Source organism: Oratosquilla oratoria, chromosome 5 (genome assembly GCF_046742065.1).
Source record: "Oratosquilla oratoria isolate Oo_2021 chromosome 5, ASM4674206v1, whole genome shotgun sequence".
Taxonomy (NCBI): Eukaryota; Metazoa; Arthropoda; class Malacostraca; order Stomatopoda; family Squillidae; genus Oratosquilla; species Oratosquilla oratoria.
In genome coordinates this window covers 65,078,184-65,093,183 of record NC_134781.1, presented here as the reverse complement: position 1 = coordinate 65,093,183, position 15,000 = coordinate 65,078,184, and the positions used below count along the sequence as shown (strand labels likewise).

Genomic DNA, 15,000 nt, shown 5'->3' with positions numbered 1-15,000 from the left:
TCAAGCAAGAAAGTGCAGTAGATCGCCTTAACAGGCCAGATAAGAAAAGGCCGAGACGATTAAAATCTTCTTTAGGTGGGAATGCGTAAAGTTGCCTTAAGAATGACCCAGAGTCTTGGTAATAAAATTCAAGTCTGGATTCAAGATCTCTCCTCAGGTGGCCTTGGGTTATTAAGGTCATTAAGATTCTTCAAAGGAAAAGTGATAAGACTTTACGACTTTTCGAGATAAGAATCGTGCAATTCCATGTAGTCACTATGAAATGTATCAATAGATGAGTGAATAAATGAATCAACTAATGAATAAGCAAATAGACAAATAAATTGGTAAATAAATGAATGAATAACTGAATACGTCAATGAATAAATAAAAGGAAGCAGAAGCTCTCAACAACGTACCTTCTATACGTTTGGGGCAGATAGAACCTAGTGTTTTACAGGCAGTGTTTTACACTAGAAAACGTACATTCGTGTATACAAGCATATATAAATGCATACATATATGTATATATATATACATATATATATAATATATATATATACATATATATATATATATATATATATATATATATACACTCTGGGTCAGAGTGCTGTAAAGTATGCATCAGGTGTGTCTAGCTTTTTTCCTGTTATTTCAGCAGTTAGGCAAGGGTGTGTCCTCGCCCCAACACTTTTCAACACCTGCATGGACTGGGTATTGAGCAGACTTGTCGATCAATTTAGTTGTGGTGCATCTATTAGCAACTCCAAGGTCACTAAGCTTTTGTTCGCTAATGATTCTATCCTTACAGAGTCGTTGTATGTTGCAGCCCTCGATTCATTAAACAGGGAAGTTACCGCTTGGACTTCAGGTCTCCAGAACCAAGACCAAGTTCCAGGAGTTTGGGGGCTTACTGGAACGCACAATTCAGTCTTTCCATGCATATGGCGAGGATACTGAGGTGAGGGGTCATGTCAGGTGGTGGGTCATGTGAGGAAGTACTTCGAAGGATTAGTATTGCCCATGGCGTCATGGATTCGCTTAACCAGAGTATGTCTGTCATTATTCATGCAGGAGGAGTAAGATTCGAATCTTCAAGTCAATTGTGCTCCCTGTCTTGATATACGGCGGTGAGACATGGACACTGAATGTTGACTTGAAGAGGTGTCTTGATGTCTTTGGTACTAAGTGCCTTTGGAGAATCATGAGATATCGCTGGAATGACTTCGTACCAAACCAGAGTCTGTACTGTGAGACTCAGTCTAGGCCAGTTAGCAGGATAATTCGTAAAAGTCAACTTTGGCTATAAGGACACATGACACATTTTCTTTATGTCTATCCTACCCACAGGGTTGTCTCCGAAAGAGACAACCCTTGATGGAGGAAATGAAGAGGACGCCCACAGAATTCATGGCTGAGGTGAATTGATCGAACTTGTCGAGAGTTGTTTGGAGTAGGAAGGAAGGGTGTCTGCATGGAAGCTTGCTCGTAGAGACCATGGGAACTGGAGCCGGCGTATGGGTGAAGCAGCGCGCTCCCTGGTGTATGCCCCAGTTGATGATGATGAATACAAATATACACATATGTATGTGTTAACACACACACACACACACACACACACACACACACACACACACACACACACACACACACACACACACATATATATATATATATATATATATATATATAAGCTCATAAATATAACATCTAGATAACATCTAGAAGAGTGGAGGGCAAATGTAAGAAAAGTTATTGAAGTCAAAAGGCATTATGCCAGAAATGAAAAACAAACATCTGCGCTTGTCCTTTCTCATTTCAAACGGGGGATGAAGTCAAGACGGGGGGGGGGGGGCGTAGGGTTGCCAGCCTTTAGGACTTCACGGGTGGAGTGAGAGAGAAGAAGAAGAAAGGGAGGGTGAATGGGAGGAGGAGGAGGTGAAAAGGAGGAGGAAGGGGGCGGAGGTGGGAGGGAAGGAGAGAAGGAGGGAGGGAGAAGGAAAGGAGAGAGGGGACATGAGGAAGAGTGGGAGGGGAATAAAAACGGAGAGAGGGAGGTAGGGAGGACGTGAGAGAAGGAAGGGTGGTGAGAGGGAGAGGAGGGGCGAGCGAAGGAGAAAGGGATAGAAGTGAGAGTTGTTACACAGAATCAATGAAGGGGGGAATGGGGTGAATGGGAAAAATGAAGTTTACACTGCTTGATTATGCTTGCGAAGGGTAAAAGGAAGGTGGAGGTGGGAAGGGAAGATGTGTGTGTGTGTGTGTGTGTGTGTGTGTGTGTGTGTGTGTGTGTGTGTGTGTGTGTGTGTGTGTGTGTGTGTGTGTGTGTGTGTTTGTGTAGTCCGTGTGGAGGAAAAGATGGAAGGAGTATTTGATTTTGCGAGTCACGAATCACTTTCGTTGATGGAGGGGATATGATGGAGGGGGAGCAGTGATAAAAGGAGGGGAGAGGCAAAGAGATTAAAACAGAGCAGAGAAAGCCAATCTAGTGATTATGTGGATGACTGAGTGAGTGTGTGTGATTCAGCGTTTGTGACCATGATGTGAACGAAGTGTGCCTGAACCCGAGTGTACATATATATGTATATATATATGTATATATATATGTTTTATATATATATATATATATATATATAGACATATATATATCACAACTAACACCACAGTCGGACGAAAGAAAAAGTTGCGTAAACGGAACTATATATTTCGATTGCTACCTGCAATCCTCTTCAGTAGTACAAAGTGGCAGGGAGGAGGCTATCTTAAGTAGCAACCTCTTACAAAAGAAAGGGAACATGAGAAAATAAAGAACATCACTGCCCCAACCCTAGTTGACCTGAGGCTGACACGAGGTCAGGTCAGGGGGAGGGGGAGGAAGCTTGTTGACAATATTTTTGGTGATGAATAGTCCTGAAATGATGTCTGGGGTCCATTGACCCTTGGAAATATTCATCGTGGGCAGATAATCAATTAATGTTGATTCCACCATTTTCCTTCTGAACCCACACCCTGATTTATAAATGAGATCAGATTTCTCCCAGTCCATCCGGTGATTAAATTTATTAACGTGTTGAAACACTGCTGAATTTATTTGGCCATATCTAATCGACCTTTTGTGTTCATTTAATCTTGTCGGTAGGTCTCTCCCCGTCTGGCCAATGTATGAAAGGTTACAATCTTTACATGGAAGGGAGTAAACACCTGGGATATGTTCTTCCTTCAACCTCTGGTGAACATTAACAACTTTTTTATTAATAGTATTAGGGTAGTTATGAATTAAATTTACTTTCTCTTTGGGAAGAAACTTGGACAATTGACTGATGGACTCTGAGAAGGGGATGACTAGGGGATTTTGTCTCTCTTTCTTTGACTTAGTGGAAGGGTGTTTGAAAAAACTTGCTCTGGCTTGACTAAGGGCTTTATCCAGAAACCAATGAGGGTAGGCTAATTTTGTTAATTGGGACTTGATAGAAGTTAATTCGTGTTCTAAAAATTGGGGGCTACAAATCCTAAAGGCTCGGAGAAAAAGTCCCGAAGCTACACTCCTTTTAATGTGATCTGGGTGATGACTGAAGAAATGGAGGTAACTACCTGAATGAGTGTTCTTTCTAAAAACAGTAAAATCAAGCTTATTCCCATTCTTCATGATTAAGATGTCTAAAAAGGGGATTTTGTCATCTTTTTCCCATTCCACTTTGAACTTGATGTTGGTTGTTATGGTTGCTATGGAGCTTCTTAATGATCAAAATACATACGAGAAACTCACCAAAAACCCCTTAAAAGACATGGCTGCCTCTTTTAATAAGCAAGTTCGTAAGATCACCACTAGTGAACAAGTGTCCAAACTTAAAGTTTTTACTCCCAAGCTCCCTTATTTTTATGGCCTCCCCAAGTTACATAAAGAGGGTACCCCATTAAGGCCCATTATTTCCAACAGGGGTTCTTGTTCCAGCAAACTCTCTAAATGGCTTGCGGGTTCCCCATCACCATTTGTGGGCAAATTTTCCAATTCCCATTTGAAACATTCAGAAGATTTCATCCAGAAAATAAAGGAGATTAACATAGTAGGCCGTCGCTTATTAAGTCTTGATATTGTCTCATTATTTACGAACATTTGTGTTGATGATGTTTTGTCCTTTCTAGAAACTAAGCTACAACCATTCCAAGACAAATTCCCCCTTCCGGTTTCCAAAATCATTGCTCTTGTACGCACCTGCGTGTCATCTAATGTCTTTTCCTTTCAAAATCGGTTTTTCAGGCAAAAGTTTGGTTGTAGCATGGGTTCGAATCTTTCTCCTGTTCTGGCTAATCTTTACATGGAATACTTTGAGAGTGTTCTTCTTCCAAAAATTAAACCCCCAGGTATGATTTGGTTAAGATACGTTGATGATATTTTCACTCTTTGGGATGAGAGTTGGGGTCCCTTTGATATTTTTCTAGATAAACTTAATAATTTAACAACCAACATCAAGTTCAAAGTGGAATGGGAAAAAGATGACAAAATCCCCTTTTTAGACATCTTAATCATGAAGAATGGGAATAAGCTTGATTTTACTGTTTTTAGAAAGAACACTCATTCAGGTAGTTACCTCCATTTCTTCAGTCATCACCCAGATCACATTAAAAGGAGTGTAGCTTCGGGACTTTTTCTCCGAGCCTTTAGGATTTGTAGCCCCCAATTTTTAGAACACGAATTAACTTCTATCAAGTCCCAATTAACAAAATTAGCCTACCCTCATTGGTTTCTGGATAAAGCCCTTAGTCAAGCCAGAGCAAGTTTTTTCAAACACCCTTCCACTAAGTCAAAGAAAGAGAGACAAAATCCCCTAGTCATCCCCTTCTCAGAGTCCATCAGTCAATTGTCCAAGTTTCTTCCCAAAGAGAAAGTAAATTTAATTCATAACTACCCTAATACTATTAATAAAAAAGTTGTTAATGTTCACCAGAGGTTGAAGGAAGAACATATCCCAGGTGTTTACTCCCTTCCATGTAAAGATTGTAACCTTTCATACATTGGCCAGACGGGGAGAGACCTACCGACAAGATTAAATGAACACAAAAGGTCGATTAGATATGGCCAAATAAATTCAGCAGTGTTTCAACACGTTAATAAATTTAATCACCGGATGGACTGGGAGAAATCTGATCTCATTTATAAATCAGGGTGTGGGTTCAGAAGGAAAATGGTGGAATCAACATTAATTGATTATCTGCCCACGATGAATATTTCCAAGGGTCAATGGACCCCAGACATCATTTCAGGACTATTCATCACCAAAAATATTGTCAACAAGCTTCCTCCCCCTCCCCCTGACCTGACCTCGTGTCAGCCTCAGGTCAACTAGGGTTGGGGCAGTGATGTTCTTTATTTTCTCATGTTCCCTTTCTTTTGTAAGAGGTTGCTACTTAAGATAGCCTCCTCCCTGCCACTTTGTACTACTGAAGAGGATTGCAGGTAGCAATCGAAATATATAGTTCCGTTTACGCAACTTTTTCTTTCGTCCGACTGTGGTGTTAGTTGTGATTTACAAATGTGTTACTGCATTTCTCACCTGTGATATATATATATATATATATATATATATATATATATATATATATATATATATATATATATATACATTTAACCGGTAACCTCCCACAGTGAAGAGCAAATTATGAACACAAACATATGGAATGAAATATAATTACACCATAAACCGGAAGCATTATAACCCTAACCATAGAGAAAGAATACCCCAAGCTACTGAAGTAAGGTTTTGTACCCGAAATCTTGATCTACCAAGAATGACTACCTATAATGAATTCACAAACCTCCTATCAGAGGAGAATATGACCATAGTAAAACATATGGAAAACACCTTTTAGAGAGTAATAAGCTCATAACTAGCCATCACTTTCAACAAAATATGCATCAGAGAAAATCTCCTGCCCATATACACCGTTAATATATATATATATATATATATATGTATATATATATGTATATATATATATTATATATATACATATATATATATATATACATATACATACATATATATATATATATATATATTTTTTTTATATTTAAGATTATTTCAGACAAATGAGAGAGAATGTGGGTGGGGAAGGGCAAACGAAGATGTGTTAGGAATAGAGTTTATTGCCCTAACGTTGCGACCAACTTGGTCTTCTTCAGAGGACTACAGCATTACAGACGGATCACAATTCTTATATTCGTAGTGAGAAACATAATAATATTCGTAATAATCTCAGTGTCGTTTACCGTATTCCATGCAACGGTTGTCCATCATCTTACTTCGGTGAGTCAGGTCGAGGGATCAATAAACGCTTGAGTGAGCACAAAAACGATCTCAGGGCTCATAGAACATCTAACTCCCTGGTTCGTCACCTGGACAAATGTGGACATCTACCTGATTGGAACAACACAGAAATTCTACACGAGGGATTTGAGAAGAAAATGAGAAAAACTGTGGAAGCTGCACATATCGCCACCAACAAGAACAACAACGACAGAGACGGATTTAAATGCCTCTCGAAAGCAGCAAGTGTCCTAATAATTAAATCGTTAGCCAAAGGGAAAACATGACCCTCATACCTTGGCGGGTTCCCTCTCACTACGAATATAAGAATTGTGATCCGTCTGTAATGCTGTAGTTCTCTGAAGAAGACCAAGTTGGTCGCAACGTTAGGGCAATAAACTCTATTCCTAACACATCTTCGTTTGCCCTTCCCCACCCACATTCTCTCTCATATATATATATATGTATATATATATATATATATATATATATACTGTATATATATATATATATGTGTGTATGTGTGTGTGTGTGTGTTTGTGTGTGTGTGTGTTTGTGTGTGTGTGTGTTGGGACAATGACAGGTTTGAGGAAGGTGGAAGAGTAAGGCACAGTCTAGGGCCGAGTTTATTCCTGACCGGTTTCGCTTAGAAGTTCTAAGCGAAACCGGTCAGGAATAAACTCGGCCCTAGACGTGTATATATATATTATATATATATATATATATATATATATTATATATATATACATATATGCGTAGAGAGAACAAGGAAAGGAAAATAGAGGCGGCTGGGGAGTACGGATGGGAGAGTGAGTTTGGGGAAAAGAATGTCCTGAAGAGAACGCTGGAGGTCTTGGAGGAGAAACTGAGCCGCCACCTGAGTGAAACAAAGACTTGAAAAAAAAAGGGCTAACAAAGAACTTTTAATGAAACAAAGGCTGCCACGCGAGCAACAAGGGCTTGCGAGCCAGACAAAAAAGGCCCTGCAAGAAGAAGGCCTTTGTATAGAAAAGAAAGCTTCTTAAGAGACGAAAGAACAGAACATCCCTAAGATGCTATCACACACAGTCTTGTAAGGTCTGGTGGAAGAAGGCGAGAGGCAAGCAAGTAATAGAGACAGACAAGTGGTCAGGAAGTACAACTCTGAAGCAATCTTATTCAGTAGCGACGGTCGTTCCTCCCAGTAAACTGATTTTTTTTTTTTTTTTTTGCTCTCCTTCCGAAGAACTCAAAAAAAGGTCTTCCCATTGAGGTTCTGAAGGGAAGAAGAGGAGGTGTTTCTCCTCTTCCTCCTATTGCTGCTGCTCCTCCTCCTCCTCTTCGTCTTCATCCTCCTTTTTCTCTTGTCTCACTCCTCTTCCTCTCATTCCTAAAAGACACAAATCCTCGCTTGGCTATTTTTGAATAAGTGCACAAAAAAATTCCCTCCCGAACGTTTTACATCAGAGGGCTTTTCAATCTCTGACTGCATCATTATGTTGCAACCTCGTTATCTGGTTATTTTTGCCATTTATCACTTCTGCATTAATTGTCCACCCAAGACCAGTGTTGCAGGTATGTTGTGCCACTGTATGGAATTGCAATCGTGCAATACCTAATGGCAACCTTTACTTTTGTGCATCTCTGTACAGCGTCTCTCTTCCTACCCTATCTTCCCATCTCTCCAAGCATCGGATTTTTCTTCCCCTCATTACTTTTTTTCTGACCAGATAATACTCTTCAAAAAATTTTCATTTGCGTCATCAATCTAAAGAACTTATTCTGTCGGGTGAACTGGAGTCTATTAAAAATTATGATAAAAATAAAAAATAAATAAATAAATGAAAATTTAATATCCGGAGATACTATTCATTACTATCCCCCCTATTTTTCTTTCATTAAATAAAACGAATAAAGTTAAATAAAAAGAAAGACAGATAAATAAATCTGTACCATTTTCCTGACTCTATGCTTCATGCCTTTTGTCTATTCATCTGCTCATGTTTGTCCCTCTGTCGGTCTGTCTTATCCTATTCCTTCTGCCTCCCATCCCCATCCCCCCGCTGTCTCTCTGGAGGAGACGAGAGACGTATCCTAATCTCTTCGTGTAATGAAGGTCATCAATATCCAATGAGGCAAAACGCCTCTGGTGGTGTCGGGGTCATCTTCTTCAGGAGGTGACGTCATTCTAGTGTGAGTGACGTCACTCAATCTCTTCTTCGTTGTTTACGCTCAGGAACCTCACTTATGTTATGCTGTTCTTCAATCTAAGCACATGAAGATTCTTTTAACACAATAAAATAGTTTGGCGCCATCAACTAGTATTAGTTTTCTTTGTGACGTCATTCTAGTTTGAGTGACGTCACTCATTCTCTTCTTCGTTGCTTACTCACAGGAACCTTCCTTATGTTATGCTGTTCTTCAATCTAACTTCCTGGAGATCCTTTCAGCACAATAGCTTGGCGTCTATCAGCTATATAATCCTCTTTGTCTAGACTCATTTGTGCCTCGTATTAAGTGCATTAACTTACTGATTCAATATTTCAGGGATTTTAGTGACACCCATACGGACCAGGGTCACTTGGCGCTCCTTTATGACTGGAAATTCATCTCCACTCAGAAACGACTGGTGATCACTTAACCGTTTCTATGACTACATCTTTTCTGTTCTGTATATTCCCCAAGGATAGAAGCGCTGATTATTGCTGGAAAAATCATGACGAGTTAAACACCATATGAGGACGGAGCCTTTATTTGTAAGACGTTTTGCTTATTACAGCTTTTTCAAGTACAAGTTGAGATGCACATGCTTGAGATTAAATGGAAAAATCATCCCCTCTTTGCAAACCTTCGTGGTCATTTTGGGGCCCATGAACCCCGGGTTAAAAGCTCATTCGTGGATCGAGAACCCTTTCAGTTAGCTGAATCCAATTGCTTGGCATTAGTCTGGACGAAAAATAATAGGAAGTCGGTTTGCTGAAGAGATTAACGAAATGTTACACCGGTGTCTCGACCTGATCGTTAATCTTTTACATTCTATGAACAATCTTTGTACACTCTTAGTCTAATTTCTGATTTAAAACAAAATTTAATAAAATAAATTTCCAACAAACTAATCCAAATAGAACCTCAGGAAATTTTATGGAGGAATCAAATCTTTTATACCTTGGGTCAAGTAATGGAATCCCTCGCCAATTTTGCAAAATGAATTGTTTTCTTTCCTTTTCATTTCACATGAAGATAACTGCGATGGGTTTTACGCGTTTTGCGATCTGGCTGGCGGTCACCCGACGGTGAAGTCATTCAAAGACCACTTCAATCACACTCCTCTCCCATCTTCTCCACTGCCCTTCCCCTTCCACGTCGTTTGAGTGCTAAAAAGAATCCTATATGATCCATCTCCACGGTTTCCATAAAGAACAACAACACAAGAATGAACCTTTACTGAGCCACGATGATCACTACAACATTCCCCTAAGTTCCATTTAGATCCTTTATTTCGGTGTCATTCTTTCGAATTTTGAAAAAAAAAAAAAAATAAATAAATAAATACATAAATAAATAAATAAATGAATAAATAAATCTGCAGATGAGGAGACCCCAAACAATCAGGACCCATTTTAGGTAAAAAACGGGCCCTCGATTACATAAAATGCCTTTTGTTTTTAACAAGAGTTGACGCACAAACTCAGAGCCAAGTCGTTTAATACATCCATCATTATCGTATGCGAAGAGGACGGGTGGGCAAGAGTAGGTGGCTCAACATGCTAAGCCTTCTTTCTGTGGCTCACGAAATACAGACGTGCTTTGTCTACCACCAGGCATTTTATTCAGTCAAAGAAACGGGCAAAATGACGAGACTAGGGTACATGGAAATCTTCTCACAGCATTTGACCTATGTTCACTGTTGCAGCCCATTCCTTTGTCATCCTAGCTTTTATTATGTTTTTAATTTACCACCTGTGGATTTTATTCGCCTGAGAGGGTGGTACCCTACGTTCCACAATGATTCAGACAAGACCTTCACCTCATAACATATGATCTACAACCTGTCTCCTAAGTACACATCCTCTGACCTTTTCTTGTTCTTTGCAATATCCGAGGTCATTCATAAGATACTAAGAAGTCTTCTAATACAATGGCGTCGTGCTTACACTATGAATCCCATAGTAAGGGTCAAGGGGGAAGGAAGGAGGGAGATAGATAGATAGAGAGATAGATAGATAGATAGAGAGTGAAAGTGAGACATATATATATATATATATATATATATATATATATATATATATATTATGTATATACATATATATATATACATATATATATATATATATATATATATTATAATAAAGTAGTAGCCTCTGTCTGTCTGTCTGATTGTTTATTTGTTTGTTTGTATGTACACAAACTCCTCCTGGAGTTTAAGAGATAGACCCACAAAACTATATATATTCTGATACCCTATCACTCCAAGTACTTGGATAACTATATTTAATCTCGAAAAAATATATTTTGGTTAGGGTTAAAGGTTAAAGTTAGGAGGTTTATGTAGTATCCCCTGAAGTCGCGTAGTATTTTTTGTGACTTAAATATTAATATGGTTAAACAAACCATTATATATATATCCATAAATATAATTTAAATTTGTGAAATTAATGTTGCCACAAACCATGATAGCTTTTGTAAGAAGAAAGCACGTTTATGGAAAATGATTGTATAATTTTACCAAATGTTGAAATATTGGTTATTTTCATTCAATTTTTGTGCTGGCTGAAATAGTTCATTCACAAGCTCCTACATTTTTGCAGATAAACCCCTATAACTATATATATTCTGAAGATAAATAAACTAGATACATTTCTTCACCTTTCAGCTGTAGACATTTATTGTCAATCCACACACACACACATATGTACATACACACGCACACAAAAGAATGTGTACACATGATATTTGTGTTTGTGTATGCATGTATTTTCAAACTAGGGTTTCCTAACTTCGGGAGAGGGGGCGCACATCTGGGAGGGGGAGTATTTAAAGCTATATTTAATTAAAATATATATATTTTTTGGTTAGGGTTAAAGGTTAAAGTTAGGTGGTTTATGGTGACGGAACACGCCACTACTGTAGTCCCACCTTAAGTTATTATTTTTGTAACATAAGAATCAATATAATTAAACAAACCATTGTATGTGTTTATAAATATTATCTATATTTGTGAAATTAATGTTGCCACAAACCATGATAGCTTTGGTAAGAAAAAATTATGCAAATGTAAAATGGTTGTATAGTTTTACCAAATGTTGAAATATTGCTTATTTTCATTTAATTTTAGTGCGGCGGAAATTCATTAATTACAAACTCTTCCTAGGTTTTTCCAAATAAACCCCTATAACCATATATATTCTGAAGATAGATAAAGTAGATACATTTCTTCACCTTTTAGCTGTAGGCATTTATTGTCAATCCACACACACTCACACACGCACGCAAAAGAATGTGCACATGATATTTGTGTTTGTGTATGCATGTATTTTCAAACTTCGGTTAGGGGGGCGCACATCTGGGGGAGTGTTTAAAGCAATATTTCATTTAAAAAATATTTTGGTTAGAGTTAAGGGTTAAAGTTAGGTATGGTATGGTTAGGTGAGGGATTATTCACGAACTCGCAGCAACGCGCGGGTAATTGGCTAATATATATATATGTATATATATATATTTATATATATATATATATATATATATATATATATATATATATATAGAGAGAGAGAGAGAGAGAGCGAGAGAGAGAAAGCGAGACTCTGTTGGTGTGTGTGTGTGTGTGTGTGTGTGTGTGTGTGTGTGTGTGTGTGTGTGTGTGTGTGTGTGTGTGTGTGTGTGTGTGTGTGTGTGTGACATACCCTTGAGTTAATTTAACACAACGTTCATATGACACTCTAACATATCAACAACATGTCATACGTCATTGTAGACACGCAACGTAAACATCACTGAGAGGAATGCGAAAAAATATTTTTTGTACAAAAAAAAAAAAAGGAATGAACTCTCTTATATGACAAATTGAACACGTCAAATTCCTACTACCGTATAATCAAATGAACAAAGCCTACTACAGCAATGAAAAAAAATATAGCGATATATTTATACAACATCAGGTTAAAATATCCACTGCAGGACAACTAATGTATATATAAACATATCAAATACATTATAAAGATATGATGAGAGGCAAGACTTTTGAACCTGATTGTATGTGAGAAACTGTGCGCGCAGTCGGCTTCATGAATATCGGATTACATTTTGTTCCCACAATGCAACCATAACTTTTGTTAGCAATTGCCTGTTACATTTTCCCAAACAATACTGAATTCTGTGTAATTATTATTCTCTTATTGATAAAAGATATAGAAAACACTTATAAAATAAAGTTAGATTACAATGTAAAAGCCAAAGGCTAGAATAGTATTCTTGCAGTATTCTGGCACATTCTAAATGAAATTTGCAAATATTTCTCCAATTGTAGAAAATTTAATATAAGTCTATTTAAAGTAACTACCTTATAATCTAATCTACCTTAGTATCTTCTAAATATTTACTATCGTAATCCTTGTGTCATTGGGTACTATACAACACATGTGGCATTTTATGTGCCTTTCGACACAGAAAGTCTGGACCGATATATTGCGTACAAAAGGCCTCCCGACATATTCGTCACCCATGACATTTGACACATTAGCCGCGGCTCAAAACAATGTCCGAAACATTCGTACAAATCCAGCTCCATTCGTGTTTTATTGTTGCGTCTCCATTCTCTCTGATTTTCGTCAGTTATTCAGTGAAACCACCAAAAGCTTCAAAGGTCATTTTCAACAATTGTAGAGTCAATCGAGGCAGTCTGATGTCAAATCCAATACAGACCAGAGGTTTCCTTAACTGAATAAAATCTCCTAGCGCATAGCAGTTCAAAAATCCAAAGAATATTTCATAAATCGACAACCCACTAGGCCTAAGGAAATCATAATCAAGATTTTACTGAATAATTTGCAACGCATAGTATGAGTGTGTCCTCATAATACATGTGCGTTACGACGCTATGGCTCATAAACGAATTATTATCCCCTTCACCATAAGATTTATAAGGCCGAGTGATGGCTGTTGTCGGCTTTCTGGATCCCATATATATGTTATATAGTATATATATATATATGTATATATATATATATATATATATATATATATATATGTGTGTGTGTGTGTGTGTGTGTGTGTGTGTGTGTGTGTATATGTGTATATATATATATATATATAATGTGTACATGTACAGTGATATATACAAATATATATATACATATATATACATATATATATATATATATATATATATATATACATATATATTACAGGTGAAAAATATAATCACACATTTGTCAATCACATGAACACCACTGTTGGAGTAAAAATGACTGGAGACAGGGAATCTATATATTTCGATTGCAAACTGCAATCCTCTTCTGTAGATACAAAAATGGAATAGTAAGTGCTACATAAATAGCACCCTTGACAACACAAAGGGGAGCATTGGGAGAGGTCTCAGACTTTGCAGTCCCAGATTCTGGAAGGAGAATTGAATATAATTAAATATCAACTTAGTAAATTAGCTTACCCGGATTGGTTCTTGGTTAAAGCCCTCAGCAGAGCGAGATCCAGTTTTTTCAACACCATCCCCATTTCCTTTAAATTTTCATTGGACAAGAGCTCCTTAGCCTTTCCCTTTTCTGATTCATTTATTCCTTCGACCAAGTTTCTTCCCAAAGACAAATTACATTTAATCAATTATTACCCTAACACCATTAATAAAAAGGTGGTAAACGTCCACCAAAGGTTGAAAGAAGAACATAGTCAAGGGGTTTATTCGATTCCATGTAAAGGTTGTGACTTAGTTTACATCGGACAGACTGGGAGGGATTTGGACACTAGGATGATCGAACATAAACGTTCCATAAAGTATGGACAAGAAAGCTCAGCTGTGTTCCAACATGTTAAACATTTTAAACATTGTTTAAAATGGGACAAAGCTGAGCTTATTTATAAGTCTAAATGTGAGTTCAGGAGAAAAATGGTAGAATCAACTATAATTGAATCCCAGCCCAATATGAACATTTCAAAGGGGCATTGGTCACCGGATATAATTTCAGGAATTTCATCACCAGTCTATTAAAAAGACATTTGCCTCCTGACCTCACATACGGAGTGAGCCGAGGGTCGAGACCTCTCCCAATGTTCCCCTTTGTCATGTCAACGGTGCTACTTATGTAGAACTCAGTATTCCATTTTTGTATCTATTGAAGAGGATTGCAGTTTCCAATCGAAATATATACATCCCCGTCTCCAGTCTTTTTCACTCCAACAGTGGTTTGCATATGATATATATATATATACATACACATATATATATACATACATACATACATATATATATATATATATATATACATACATATATATATATATATATATATATATATATATATATGTATATATACACATATATATACACACTTTTTTAGGAAGTCGTGCAAAGAGTGATATCGAGAGGCTTTCTTTGTACTCCATATATTCATATTCTTTGATTCGAATTCCAATAACATGGAAGGTAACTGAACACCAAAGGCTGTTCGTGATATGGAAACATGCCGCACCACATATATAATGACTGATCCTCATTCGCGGA

General features: G+C 37.5%; 1 protein-coding gene across 1 annotated transcript in view; it reads right to left on the bottom strand.

Annotated features, from left to right (window-relative positions):
• Positions 1-15,000, bottom strand: part of LOC143025516 (uncharacterized) — a 728,273-nt gene that overhangs the window by 230,080 nt on the left and 483,193 nt on the right. The gene's annotated exons all lie outside the window — the stretch shown is intronic.